This window comes from Capsicum annuum, chromosome 12 (genome assembly GCF_002878395.1).
Source record: "Capsicum annuum cultivar UCD-10X-F1 chromosome 12, UCD10Xv1.1, whole genome shotgun sequence".
Classification (NCBI taxonomy): Eukaryota; Viridiplantae; Streptophyta; class Magnoliopsida; order Solanales; family Solanaceae; genus Capsicum; species Capsicum annuum.
Window position 1 is genome coordinate 202,085,498 of NC_061122.1, and position 14,352 is coordinate 202,099,849.

Here is a 14,352-nt window from a genome sequence, read left to right on the forward strand (position 1 = left end):
TATAAAAACCGAATTAGGAAAATAATGGAAAATCTAAAAGAAAAATTAATATGGATAGAAAAAACCTTAGAAAATTTAGAAAAAAGTACATGTGATAGTTTATATAATTTTAAAAACTCACTTCGAGAAGAACAACACAAGATAATAAATAACATTGAAAATCTAGAATTAGATATATATTACAGTACAGATAGGATAAATTATTATACAGAAATTTGTAACTCTGTAATTACTACAGGATAAAATAATTAACAAATTAATGAATATATCTTACGAAAAAAGTAAATCATTAAAAAATATTGAAACAAAATTTAAGGAATGTCCACGCACAAATAAAAATAGATTCACTAGAAACCTAATAAATCTATTAGATCTATTAAATATCCACACCCCTACAAATGGTCAAACCAAAATAAACAATGGAGCAAACAGACACAGAAATCAATCTCCAATATATTGCCTTTTCAAATATGTTGATTATACTCGAGAAATAGTACTACAAAGTTTCTTACTCTACTATTTAAATATTTGGAATATTCTAATTAATTATGTGCATAAGTAAAGTAGTTAGATTTTAGACTCCATATTTATAAAACTTTCATTTCCTAAATTTGTACAATACAAATTTAATTGAGGGCGTTTTTATACTTAAGAAATGAAAAGAGAGATAGTATCTTGCCTTGGAAATTTTTATCCTTTCTTAAGCAAATTTCAACTGGACCACAAGTCTACATTCTAGTAAAAGTGACAATACACATATTTATGATTATTTAAATGTGTTTGGTATGGAGACAAATTCATTGAAATCATAGGCCTGTTGGTGGCATCGATGACGAAAACAATCTTCATGGCATTCATATATACAATCCATTTTAATTAGTTGATTTAAAAATCTGTCAGCAGCTCCTTGGGTATCTCCTCTACTACCTCGTCTCTGCAAAAGAGGATGATATTTCAGCAACAGAAGTAAAACAATTTGAAAATAATAGCAAGACGATGTCGTAACATAGATCAATGGAATATGAAAACAAAGAACAACACGAGTATCAATTGAGTCCAACTCATCAAAAACAGGATACAAGGTGCAGATATTTTTCATAAAATCAAACAAATATAAAATAAATATAATTGTTTAGAAAGAATCAGATACAATGAGTCTATCACCACCTTGCAAATCCAAAATTTTGGATGCAACTTAATACTGGGGTAATACTAACTAACATTAGCTTCCACTTCCAAAATACAATAAATACTAATAGTAAAAAAAGCAAACAGATTATATCCTAATGTTCAATGAGTTTACTCTTGCAGAACAATAAGAGTCAAATGTTGTAACACCTCAAAACCAATCTTTTATTATGAGATTTCAAGATTAATTTATGTAGCTAAACCAAATCGCATACCCCACAAAGAAGATAGAAATCAAAAACCTTTAAAAGGACAACAAATGCTATAAGATCAGATGGTAGTGTATGTACTTGAATTCATCATTGAACTCTTGAGATTAGGTGGACAAGCATCATCGCACCTTATAAGAAGATCGTCCATACACAAGATTAACAACAACAACAATGCCAATATAATGCCACAAGTAGTATTTCGGGAGGATAATGTGTACACAGTTATGCCCTTACCCTGTGAAGGTAGAAAGACGATCTTCAATAGACCCCAAAGAAAATACACAAAGAAAAAACAAAAACACAATAATTCTTGCTGACGGAGGCATCTCTTATACTATGACTCATATGTATCCTATTCCAATAATGATTCATTCACCAACGTCTTCCTCAAGTGATGAAACGACAATTTCTTTTCTATATTTCTCAGTTTTTATATGTTTGAAAAAATAAGTAATTACATAATTAATAATAGGAAAAAATGTGCAAAAAATACTTTAGTCAAAATTTGCAGTTACGCACCTTAAACTTTGTGGGGGTCCTATGACCCCTAGACTATTTTTATCGTATTTAACTAGCATATATTTTCCCTTTATCGAACATTTTTTTCTTACGCACTCAATGTGCGTGAAATACACGCAGTGGTCCAAGTGTCAAATATATGTCAATTAAATACGGTAAAAAATAATCTAGAAGGGTCATAGGACCCTGCAAATTTCAAGATGCATAACTGCATATTTCGCCAAAGTATAAGTATTTTTCACACCTTTTTCCTTAATAATAACTTTAAATATTATTTCATTGGAGCTCAATTTATTTTCTTTTTACTATCTTTCCTTAATTATTTACAATAACACATACAAAAAAAATAGTTTTAGTTGGAAACGAATCTGACAATTGATTATTGAAATATTGTGTCCATATATATTAGGTCTAAAAGTCCATATATTATTAGTGATACAAGTCAAATGGCTGCCTTAACTTTCAATGACATCATTCAAAGTCACTATGTGAAGAAACAAGCTTTGATCGCATGAAGGTCACGGGATCATACTTGGAGGGGTAATTTTAAGCATGCCAATAGACAAACCTATGTGTGGAAGATTGCTTGGAGCTTTGAAGACTTGATGACTCACGGGTTTGGACTACATTTGATGGTTCACAGTTTTCGTTCCCTTTATTAAGGGAATTTTTGGTCACTTAGCCTTAAGGGCATTTTGGTAACTTAGCCTAGTCCATTTGACAGTCCATGGCCGCCTCTCCTTCATTAAGGGAATTGGAGTCATTTTGTCACTCATTATGTAATAAGTCTATATATAGTCTCTTTTAGGTCTTCTCTCTTTAGTTGTTTAATAATGAAAATATGAAACATTGAAAATCCTCTCTCTTGAGAGTAGACTACCTTAGTGTAGTTCTTAGTTAGGGCTTGGATTATTCATTATAGTTTAGGGCTTGGAAAAGTCAATATTGTTCTTTTCTTAGAAATGATAGATCTTGAGGTGAGTTGATTCTCTTGGTGATCACCGTAAGAGTGTGGTGTTGTTGTTACATTCAACAGGATTTTTTGAGTTTAATATACTCTGTAGTTCCTAATCTTTGTAATAATCTATGTCTCACTATCTATCTTTACTTTTCTTGTAATTGTGTTAGTGTTTGTATCTTGTAATCGGTGTTTTTGTTGAATCCGAATCTTGTGTTCATCTTGTTCTTATTTTATTATTGTTGTTTTGGTGTTAAAACACCTTGTAAACTCGTGGTACTTGTGTTGTTGTTGTTGACCGAAACTAACACTCAAAGGGTCCTCGGATTGCTCTTAATTTATGGACTATTTTGTGTAGTTTTTATGCCTTCCGTGGTCTTTCTTATATCATTTTGTATCAGAGCATGGCTAGATCTTATTCCGACAATATCAATCTTGGGCTCATAAACTTGAAAATAAAAAAAGGTGTTAGAAAACTGAAAAATCAAAAAGAAGCAAATCTGTCTATTTTTGTGTCTTGATCGAAATTGTGTTGTTGTTGTTATTTTGGCTGAGATTTGTGCCTATATCGAGGTGTATTTTTCTTGTCTTAGTTGTTTCGTGTGTTGGTTTTCTTTCTCTCTAACACTCCTTGAGTCTTAATCCAAGTTCTTGAGCTAAGTTTCAAGTTGTGTGGTGGTAGTTGTTGGACGGCTTGTTGTTGTTGTTCTTGTGTTCTTAAGTTGTCTTGAAAAAGTATTTTCAAAAGGATGTTGTTTGATCTTGAAACAAAAAAAAAGGAACAAAAGTGCTAAAAGAACAAAAGACATCCCAAAAGTCTAGTTACTACAAAAGAGTAAGACCACTTTTCTAGATTGTTCAAAAAGGGAAAGGGGACAAGACATCCAAAAAGGTTGTCTTGCCAAATTAGTACAAGAAGGTGAAAGACTTTTTGAACCTTGAAAAGGGAGTCTAAGACCTTGTTCGCCTATACCTTAGCCGAAAGTTCTTCTTCCAAATGTGAAAGTAAACAACTAAATTCTTGAACAAAATTTTTCAACTTCAACAACATTCCAAGGACCAATAGTCAAGTGTCACGTCATCATAAGCTCAAGAAATGAAATTCCTAGTTTCTTTTCATTGTTCTATTGATTTTAACTTTGTTGACTCTTGTCGCGCCCCATTTTCCTCTCAGGATTCGGGATTCGACTTGACAAACTCTTTTTGGGATTGTTTTGAGGGTGATGATGTGAATATTCGCCACCTAACGAATTGAGATACGTTAGGGCACCGATCTAGGATACTACGAACTTATTTTGTCGTTTTATCTTAGTTCATCAGAATTCAGGTAAGGGTTCAAATTACCTCGAAAGGAAGGTGTAGGCACTTTTCAAGGTCCACAAAGGTGGTTCCTAGCAGGATTCATACTTTATGTGGGGATTCTACGTGATCAAATAAAGGTCTCTTATTTAAACTTAATTGTTAACTAAGTGGTCAAATAAATAACACTTTCAATTAGTGTACATTTCATACAGAGAATGGAAAGTACAAGAGATATGAGACTAACCTTTCACGACATACAAGTGGTAAATGAAAAGTACTGTAATTTGTGTATTTTTTTCTCTTCTTCGAATTGCGGACTCAACGAGCTCCTTTTCTTTTTAGCATGAGGACAATATTGGAGGATGATAAACTATAAATTGAACTTACACCAAAGTATGAAGAAATTTCAAATGATGCAAACTTGTTAGTAATATATGTGTCACCTCAATTTTGGTGACGAATTAATGTAAAGGATTAATAAAAGTAAATAATTAATTTAATAACACATACATAAAGTAAAAGAGAGAATGTGAGTGGGATCAGGGTATGACAAGGCTGAAACGGGTCCAATCCGATGTTATTCCCTCTATTCCAATTTTTATATCGACTCTCTTAAATGCCTTAAGACCAGAAGACTGAAATCCTTAAAGAAATTTATTTAAGAGTACTAAATAAAAATGTTTTAGTATTTAAAAGTCATGTAAGGCAAAAATATGCGAATATAATATATAAATTGTATCAAAGCATGTTGATATAGTATAGTAAGAAAAATTGTCCGGTCTTTCAGAGGTTTAAAATAGTGACATATGAGATAAGAAAGGAAGGGAGTACTAAGGTGCTTTATATTTTAATAAAGCTATATGTATATGCTTTATACAACAAGTCAGTTGTAGCTTGTCTTTGTCATCATATCCAAAAAGTACTTGAACCCCGTTGGGTCAGCCTCTATTTGAACTCCATATCAGGTGTTGACTCCTTTGTTTGTCATGGTTGAACTCCATAACACCATTTCATCATAGTGTACATGCAAAATTATTCCAAATGGTGAGAGTATGTCTGTTCTTATTGTTTAACTAATCAAGGAGAAACTAAAATAATAAAGTAATTCAGATTCTTGATTAAAGTAAATACCTTGAAAAGAAAATATTATAAGCTAAGAGATTAGACTGATCGACAGAAATAATTTAAGGACGTGTTATTGCAATGACTAAGACAACAAATTTTTAAATAAGAATGTGACAATGAAAGAGAATTAATTAAAAGAAAAGTAATGTATATATATAACTGTAACTACGAATTGCACTATCAAAAGTAAAACCTCTAAACTAATTAATTAACAGGAGTTTTTAGCACTTTCAAGTTTAACAATTAAAACTTATATGATCATCCCAACAAAATTTAACATGGTACTTGACAAGATGTGAGCAGATAAGATAAGAGAAAACTAATAAAAATTAATGTGATGGTATTGAGAAAGTATTCTCTACACAAACCATCACAAAAAGATCAACATGTATAGAATATAATTTGAAATAAACTTTGATTCAAATAAAGATTTCAAGATAAGGATGACACTTATATCTTTACCCCAAACCCTATTTGGTCATATTTCTTACTGTCTAACCCAAACTATATAATGTAAATTAGACACAAAGTAACATTAAAAGCAAGAATAGACCGTAAGATATTTCATTATAGTTTTCATTTCATTATAGTTTTCATATACTAAGTATTTGTCTTAATCATATAAACAAATAAATATCAATAAAGTTTGTTTGGAACTTGTTTAAAACTAAATTGAAGCAAAAATGGACCTTTCTATGGAAATCTTGATGGACCTGAGCTACGGATCAAAAATCTCGGAAGAGCGTGCTTGGGAGATGAAACTTTATATTCAAATATTTTTATGCAACTACCATGAGTTCATGTGAACCATAAGTTATCCCATAATAGTATGATTTCATAAAGTAATAGAGCCAGATTTTAAAGCTACGTCAATAGAGGTTTTTGGATGAGATTCTGGACTTTTCATGGTCGTGAGCACTGGTTATATAATGATGTTAGCAGAGGAAGAAAAGCTTTGTTGTGTGCCTTCATATGAGGAAGATGAGTACGAACGTATATGTACACTTGGAATAGTGTTGTCGTGGTTGCTCTTTTTGCGAGAGGCAATTGGGTTGCTGATGAGAGTCAACATGAGGGAGAGGGGTGATCTCATCTATCTTCCTCTAGGTCTCCCCCAAGAGTTAAAAAAAGCCTTGGTTTTTAAGAAGGAATAGAATAGATGTTGAAGGAGAGAGTACAAAAATAAAATAGGAAAAGATCTTTTTATGAGAGTATGTTTTGGTGAGAATTATACTCTTTCCTATAATGGAAAAAAAATTAGGAGGATTTTATTGATATGAAAGATTTAAAATATTTGAATTTGAAACTTGTTTAGGACTAAATAATTTTTTTATAAAAAATGGGTAAATACTAAATTACTAAGTCAAGGAAAATAATACTAACTTATTAAATCAGCCATTATATTTGTAGTAAAAAAATAATTTACAATAAAATAATAATAACTCTTAGATATTTGATCAAATACTTATAAGATAAACTAAATGAGAAATGAAAAGAATAATTGAACAAAACTTTGCAGGTGAATTATATTAAATAAATAAATAAATAATTAAAATAATAGTAATAATAATAATAATAACACTTAAATAACGTTTAAATAATGTAAATAGTATCTAGAATCACAATTTCGATAAAATGAGGTAGAATAGCGATTCTGGCCTCGCAAACAAAATAGACGCTAGAGTGAGAAAAAATGATTAATGGGAGGGTCAAAATTGGGTGTCAACAGCTGCCCCTTCATTTCTTGAGAATGATAAGAGAATTGTCAAGCAACGAAAGTTAATGTAGTATCCAATTTTGTTCGACCGAGATGATGGTTTTCTAAGAAGAAAGCAATGGGAGGTGGTTAAAAATAGTGTGGCCAAGACTTTGGTTTCAAGTCGCCTACATATCTCTGGTTTTACGAGAATCAGGCCATATGTAGTTCTAGATTTAGGAATGAATAATATTCCTAAAAAATATGAATGATAAAGGACGGGCATTCAACAAAGGTGTTGGATAAGTTAGACGGTATTGAACAGGATCTGGAGTGACGATGCAAGGAGTAGTTTGAAAATGTTGAGGTATGTGTGTTTTAGGATAAGTTCAGGTGATGAATGAATAGGGTAGTATTTCGAAAAATAGAAACGAAAATTCTCTTTTTGTTATTCCTTATTTGTGACCTGCGTCTTTACATCACTAAATAATAAAGGTTAGACATGTAAGAAATAAATAATTGAAAACATAACGTGAATGTAGAAATAAAGAAAGTATATCTATCGCATCATGGAATTATGTGATCAGCCGCTTGGCTTCTCATTGTGGGATCGGCTTTTGGGCTTCTCCTTGCATTGACAAATCGTGTGATCAGCTACTTGGCTTCTCATCGTGGGATCAGCTTTTGGGCTTCTCCATTCATTGTGAAATCGTGTGATCAACTACTTAACTTCTTATCGTGGGATCAGCTTTTGGGCTTCTTCATTCATCGTGTGATCAGCTACTTGGCTTCTCATCATGGATCTGCTTTTGGGCTTCTCCATGCATCGTGAAATTCTGTGATCAGCTACTTGGCTTCTCATCGTGGGATCAGCTTTTGAGCTTCTCCATGCATAGTGAAATTGTGTGATCAGCTACTCAGCTTCTCATCATAGAATCAGCTTTTGGACTTCTCCATTCATCGTGTGATCGGCTACTTGGCTTTTCATTATAGGATCAGCTTTTGGGCTTCTCCATTCATCGTGTGATCATCTACTTGGATTTTCATCATGGGATCAGCTTTTAGGCTTCTCCTGCATCATGAAATCGTGTGATCAGCTACTTGGCTTCTCAGCGTGGGATCAGCTTTTGGGCTTCTCTATTCATCGTGTGATCAGCTACTTGTCTTCTCATCATGGGATCAGCTTTTGGCTTCTCATTGTAGGATCAGCTTTTGGGCTTCTCCATACATCGTGAAATCGTGTGATCAGCTACTTGGCTTCTCATCATGGGATCAAATTTTAGGCTTCTCCATTCATTGTGTGATCAGCTACTTGGCTTCTCATTGTGGGATCAGCTTTTGGGCTTCTCCATGTATCGTAGAATTGTGTGATCAGCTACTTGGCTTCTTATCGTGGGATCAGCTTTTGGGCTTCTCCATGTGCTGTGGAATTGTGATCTGTACCTGCGATTCTTAGCTTGACTAGATGAAAATAATTAGCTTGTGTATATGTGCATGTAGAAAAATTGAACATTGTAGCGAACAACCATAAGGTGAATAAAATATAAAAAAAAGTGTATATGTTTTATTGTTGAATCAACTGCGTGGTTGCTCGTTATGATGTTGGATTGTCTATTGTGCTCCCTCATAATGAAGTGGTTCTTGTTACCTTGTATCATTGGGCCTCTTGTGATGGAGTGATTGTTGTCATCTGTATCTGTTAATTGTTCCTGTACTTAAAGAAAAGTCATCAGTCAAAAGAAATATGAATTTGTACCATGCTCGAGTCGACTCCTTGGCAGTTTTTTCTACTCCATGAACCGTTGGGATTTGTACTACATCGTGATAAAATTTTTGAGAAATTCTCAAAACTTTCTACCCTAGTTTAGAATGTAAAGCACCTTTGGCACGCCATTGTGAATTGATAAATTGTTTAATCGTGAGATTTTTGGGGTTTTCTTGAAACCTCAAAAATTCTACCCCAGTTGGAGTCTTATATTCCTGCACCACTCAAAGAAAACATTAGTCCAAGAGAAATGGTTGTCCTACATTTGAATACCGTAACCTCAAATGTAATCTGGCTTTATATGCTTAAGAGTTGGGTTAATTAGCTTAACGATTTAAGAGTGTAGGAATGTGAAAGACAGGGGGAAAGAACTGTTTTATTGGATACAGATCGGACCCAAAGTGGGCTGCCTACGTACCCAAAATGAAAGTCAGGTCGAATGTAGTTCATGAGTACAACGAAATGTAGAGAAAACAAGAAAATATTGCTAGCCGTAAGGCGAGTAAAATAGTAACGTGAAACAGGAACGTCAATTCATGTGATGCACCTTATGTTTCTTTCATGAATGTCTAAGATTTTGTTGGATAGAGTAGGAGTGGATCTGAAAAGCCTTGTTTCGAGGTCCAAAATCAGCGGGGATCTCATTATATTAATAACCTTGTGTTTGGGGCATGGAAGGTGGCATATCCTCTTTCTCTTCCTTGGGTGGATTCTTTGTTTCATGTTCTAAATTCTTTCCAATCGAAATTAGACTCTCAAAGTTGTGATTGACCAGGAAGAACATTTTTTGAAAGTATATTTTGTCTAGTGTCTTGAGGAAAATTTGGACCAATTCCTCCTCAAGTACAGAAGGGCATATCTTAGAAGCCTCTATCCTCTATCGAGTTGCATATTCCTTACAAGATTCATGGGTCGCGCTATTTATATCGAGTAATTCTCGTATTGTCGGACCAGTATTGATGTTAAACTTGTATTCCCTCACAAAATCTTAAGCCAATTCTTCCCAATTATACCATTTGTTGAAGTTTTGTTGGGCGAACCATGTGAGTGCCATTCCTAACAAGCTCTGAATAAACAATCTCATAAGGAGAGACTCATTGTGCCCTATGCCAATTAGTCTGCCACAATAGTCCTTCAGATATGTGATTGGATCTCCAAGCCCATCGAATGTGTTGAACTGGAGGACTTTGTATCCTGGAGGTAAATCAATCCATGGATGTATACATAATTTCTCATACCTCAAGTCGTAGAGACCCTAGAATGCAGTTCCTTATTCATCCTTCTTTCTAAGTCACAGAACCTTCTCCAACATTCATCTGATTTGATCCTTTCACTTTCAGAAGTGTCATGTGCCAAAAAGAATTGTTGAGAAGGGATGTGGGTAAGGCAAGGATAAGGAGTCATGGTATTTTAACTTGGGCGATGAGAAGGAGGATTGGAAACTTTTTGGATTTTGAGCATATTCGTTATGTTAAAGATTGTCACTTGAGTTCGATGTTCAAATGCTAGACAACCTTAAAATAAGAAATGTAAGGCACACAAAAGTTACCATATAACACATAAGTTCGAAACATAATAAATATAAAACAAAAGGTATTCAAGGATCAAGACTAAGATTTAATAAGTGATACAGGGTAAAGATTTAAAATCCTAACGTACTAAATAGGACAGTGATAGTATATGATGCAAGTTTGCAATTGTTATTATAAAGAAGGTAAGAGGGATAGAAAATGAACAAGATCGACTTTTGTTGAACATCAGATTTGTTGATTCACATCACATTGTTGATTCATCCAACTCCGTACAGAAAAATGATAAAGCAGGGGAAAATAAAGTTTTATTATGGTGGGATCGAACTTATTAAATGAGTGCTTACGTATCCATAAGGGAATTAGGTTGATCATAGTTCAAATTACATAAGCAAGGAAGACATTAAAAAACTACAAAATGTAAAACTTGAAGGAATTTCAAATGATGAGAGTCTGGAGCGGAGAATCAACGTGATATCCTCTACATCAATGTAGAACCTTTGCAAGTAAAGCCTAGTAAATCATTCATCATCATGATTCGGCTTCACCATACTTATCACTTTGTCGTCAATTAGCGCTTGAATTTTGTCTTTTAAAGTTCTACACTCTTCTGTGGTGTGCCCTTTCATCGCTGAATAATAAGCACAAGTTTTAGAATGATTAAGCCATGGTGCACATGTGTTCATGACAATTGTAGGAATAGGAGTGATGTAGCCAGCCATCCTTAGTCTCTCATAAAGTTGAGCTATCGGCTCAATCAAAAGAGTGTACTATCTTGGTAGATTTTTTTGAAGCTTACGTTGAGATTTGGTGAATTTGTAAGATTGTTGATTTATGAGTAGACTTGGGTAAGAAACTGGAATGTTGTTTGATGTTGGAGCAATAAATAGAAGTGGGTACCAAACAGTCTATGGCAGAGGGTTTGTAAAAGAATGGGGATAATAAGCTTGGACATAATTAGAAGTTGGGATAATTTCTGGAGCTGGGTACCATATCAATTGATGTTGAGGTGCACTAACTTCAGGCTTCGAAGGTTTGAATGTCTCGTCAATGATCATCTTTCCCTTATTCTTTGACTGCTGGTGTAACCATATTTGCCTCAACTGTGAGCTTCCCTTTAAGCTTATTGTCAAATTGCCTAATAAAGTCAGTTGTCAAATGATTCCAAGAAACCTAGTTGCTAGGGCCTTTGTTTGCGTACCACATCAATGCTGGACCTGTAAGTGAACAGACGAAGAGCTTCATCTTGAGACCATCACTTTGCCCTATAACTGCTAGTTCATTAAGATAGGCCTTCAAATAGCAATGAGGGTTTCCTAACCCGTCATACAATGGAAAGTTCAGGTCCATAATTTTATCCTTGTCTTTTTCCCTTGATTTGGGTGACTTATTCATTTTGGGCTGTTGAGATAATCCTGCCTTATAGTTAGGGACCTATCCTTCTGTCTCTTTGTCCTCACTTGTATTTGTCAACTCAATAAGTTCTTTTAGCAATGCAATTGAAAACTGACTTGGGGACATGGGCATATCATGATCAGACATAGGTGAAGTTGTTAGCATAGGGGACTCCATGGTGTGGATGGGAGGGTTGAAGTCTTCTTCAGATATCAGCTCTGAAAAACCTGGTGGCATCTCAACCAAACCTCAAAGATTAGTCATTATCCCCTTGATTCTCTCTATTTTCCCTTCTATCCTTCTGATGTTTGAAATAACTTTGTTTTGATGCAACCCCAAGCTTTCATGCTCAGCTTCTCTATTGACAAGATTGATAAGCATCACTTAACTAGCCATTTCTGATGTTCAAGTATAGTCAACCTTAGAAGAAAGGATTTAACAATTAGGAACAAGAAGGACGCGAGGGAGTCTAGAAAGAATATTCTACTCATTTGAAAATGATGAATTAAGCTCATTCCAAGTGAATAAAAGTTATGAGAGCTATGTAACTAAGAGGTTGTGAAAGCTAAAGCATGTCATGAGTACGAAGATATTAACGTCTGAGAATCTTGGTAGGACAATAGTATGTAAACGTTGGAAACATTAGGAAGAGGATATCCAAAATGATAAGTTGCACTAAGAGATTGTGAATAAGACTAAAACTTTTATCAAAGTAAGAGTTGAGCCTAGAGATGATCAATATACTAACGGATAAGTCAGGAGGATAAATTGAAGGTAGGTATTGAATAGGCCCTAAGAGTGTATTGTAGGGTCCTAACATAAGAAGAATTTTAAGAGTAATGAGCTCCAAAGTGAGGGATATATAGAGTAGTAACACATAGCACATAATAAAATGACCTGCTAAGCAATATACAAATAAATAAGCATGATAACACATAAGCTATAACAGAAGAAGAAGGGAAAGGAATAAAGATGGAGTCATATCAGATACACATAAAAGGAAAAAAAGGAAAGAGACTAATAATTCATGATGTAAATGAACAATAAAAAGGGAATGTATTATGTCAAAAGCAAATATTATTATACACACATAAGAACACATAGAGAGAATCCCACATAAAACACAAATTCGTAATGGTTAGAACCTAAGATACCCAGCAGAGTCGTCATTCTTTCGCGGCCCATTTTCCTCGCGGGATTCAGGATTAGACATGACAAACTCTTTTTGGGATTGTTTTGAGGGTGATGATATGAAGAGTCACCACCTAACGAATTAAGGTGCGTTAGGAAAATGGTCTAGGCTACTACGAACCTATTTTGTCATTTTATCTTAGTTCACTAGAGTTCGAGTAAAGATTCAAATTACCTCGAAAGGAAGGTGTTAGGCACCTTTCGAGGTCCACAAAGGTGGTTCCTAGCCGAATTCATACTTTACGTGGGGATTCTATATGATCAAATAAAGATCTCTTATTTTAACTTAATTGTTAACTAAGTGGTCAAATAAAGAACACTTTCAATTAGTGTACATTTAATACAAAGAATGGAAAGTACAAGAGATATGAGACTAACCTTTCACGATATACAAGTGGTAAGTGAAAAGTACCGTAATTTGAGTATTGTTTTCTCTTCTCCGGATTATGGACTCAACGAGCTCCTTTGCTTTTTAGCATGAGGACAAGCTTGGAGAATGATAAACTATAAATTAAACTTATGCCAAAGTATGGAGAAACTTCAAATGATGCAAACTTGTTAGTAATATATGTGTCACCTCAATTTTGGTGATGAATTAAAGTAAAGGATTAATAAAAGTAAATAAATAATTCAATAACACATACATAAAGTAAAAGAGAGAATGTGAGTGGGATCAGGGTATGACAAGGCTGAAACGGGCCCAATCCAATGTCACTCCCTCTATTCCAATTTCTATATCGACTCTCTTAAATGCCTTAAGTCCAGAAGACTGAAATCCTTAAAGAAATTATTTAAGAGTACTAAATAAAAATGTTTTAGTATTTAAAATTCATGTAAGGCAAAAATATGTGAATATAATATATAAATTGTATCAAAGCATGTTGATATAGTATAGTAATAAAAGTTGTTCGGTCTTTGAGACGTTTAAAATAGTGACATATGAGATAAGAAAGGAAGGGAGTAGCAAGGTGCTTTATACTTTAATAAAGCTATATGTATATGCTTCATACAACAAGTCAGTTGTAGCCTGTCTTTGTTGTCATATCCCAAAACGTACCTGACCCCCATTTGGGTGACGCCTCTATTTGAACTCCATATCAGGTGTTGACTCATTTCCTCGTCATGGTTGAACTCCATAACACCATTTCATCATAGTGTACATGCAAAATTATTCAAAATGGTGAGAGTATGTCTATTCTTATTGCTTAACTAATCAAGGAGAAACTAAAATTATAAAGTAATTCAAATTCTTGATTAAAGTAAATACCTTGAAAAGAAAATATTATAAGCTAAGAGACTAGACTGATCGACAGAAATAATTTAAGGACGTGTTACTGTAATGACTAAGAAAACAAATTTTTAAATGAGAATGTAACAATGAAAGAGAACTAATTAAAAGAAAATCAATGTATATATATAACTGTAACTACGAATTGCACTATGAAAAGTAAAACCTCTAAACTAATTACTTA

General features: G+C 33.8%; 2 non-coding genes across 2 annotated transcripts; both read right to left on the minus strand.

Annotated features, from left to right (window-relative positions):
- Window positions 1–1,139: 1,139 nt before the first annotated feature.
- On the minus strand, window positions 1,140–1,230 carry LOC124889967. The gene has a single exon (XR_007048878.1). It is a non-coding gene; the product is annotated as a small nucleolar RNA U31b (small nucleolar RNA).
- Window positions 1,231–1,452: 222 nt separating this feature from the next.
- On the minus strand, window positions 1,453–1,533 carry LOC124889954. The gene has a single exon (XR_007048866.1). It is a non-coding gene; the product is annotated as a small nucleolar RNA Z195/SNORD33/SNORD32 family (small nucleolar RNA).
- Between the last annotated feature and the right edge of the window lie 12,819 nt (window positions 1,534–14,352).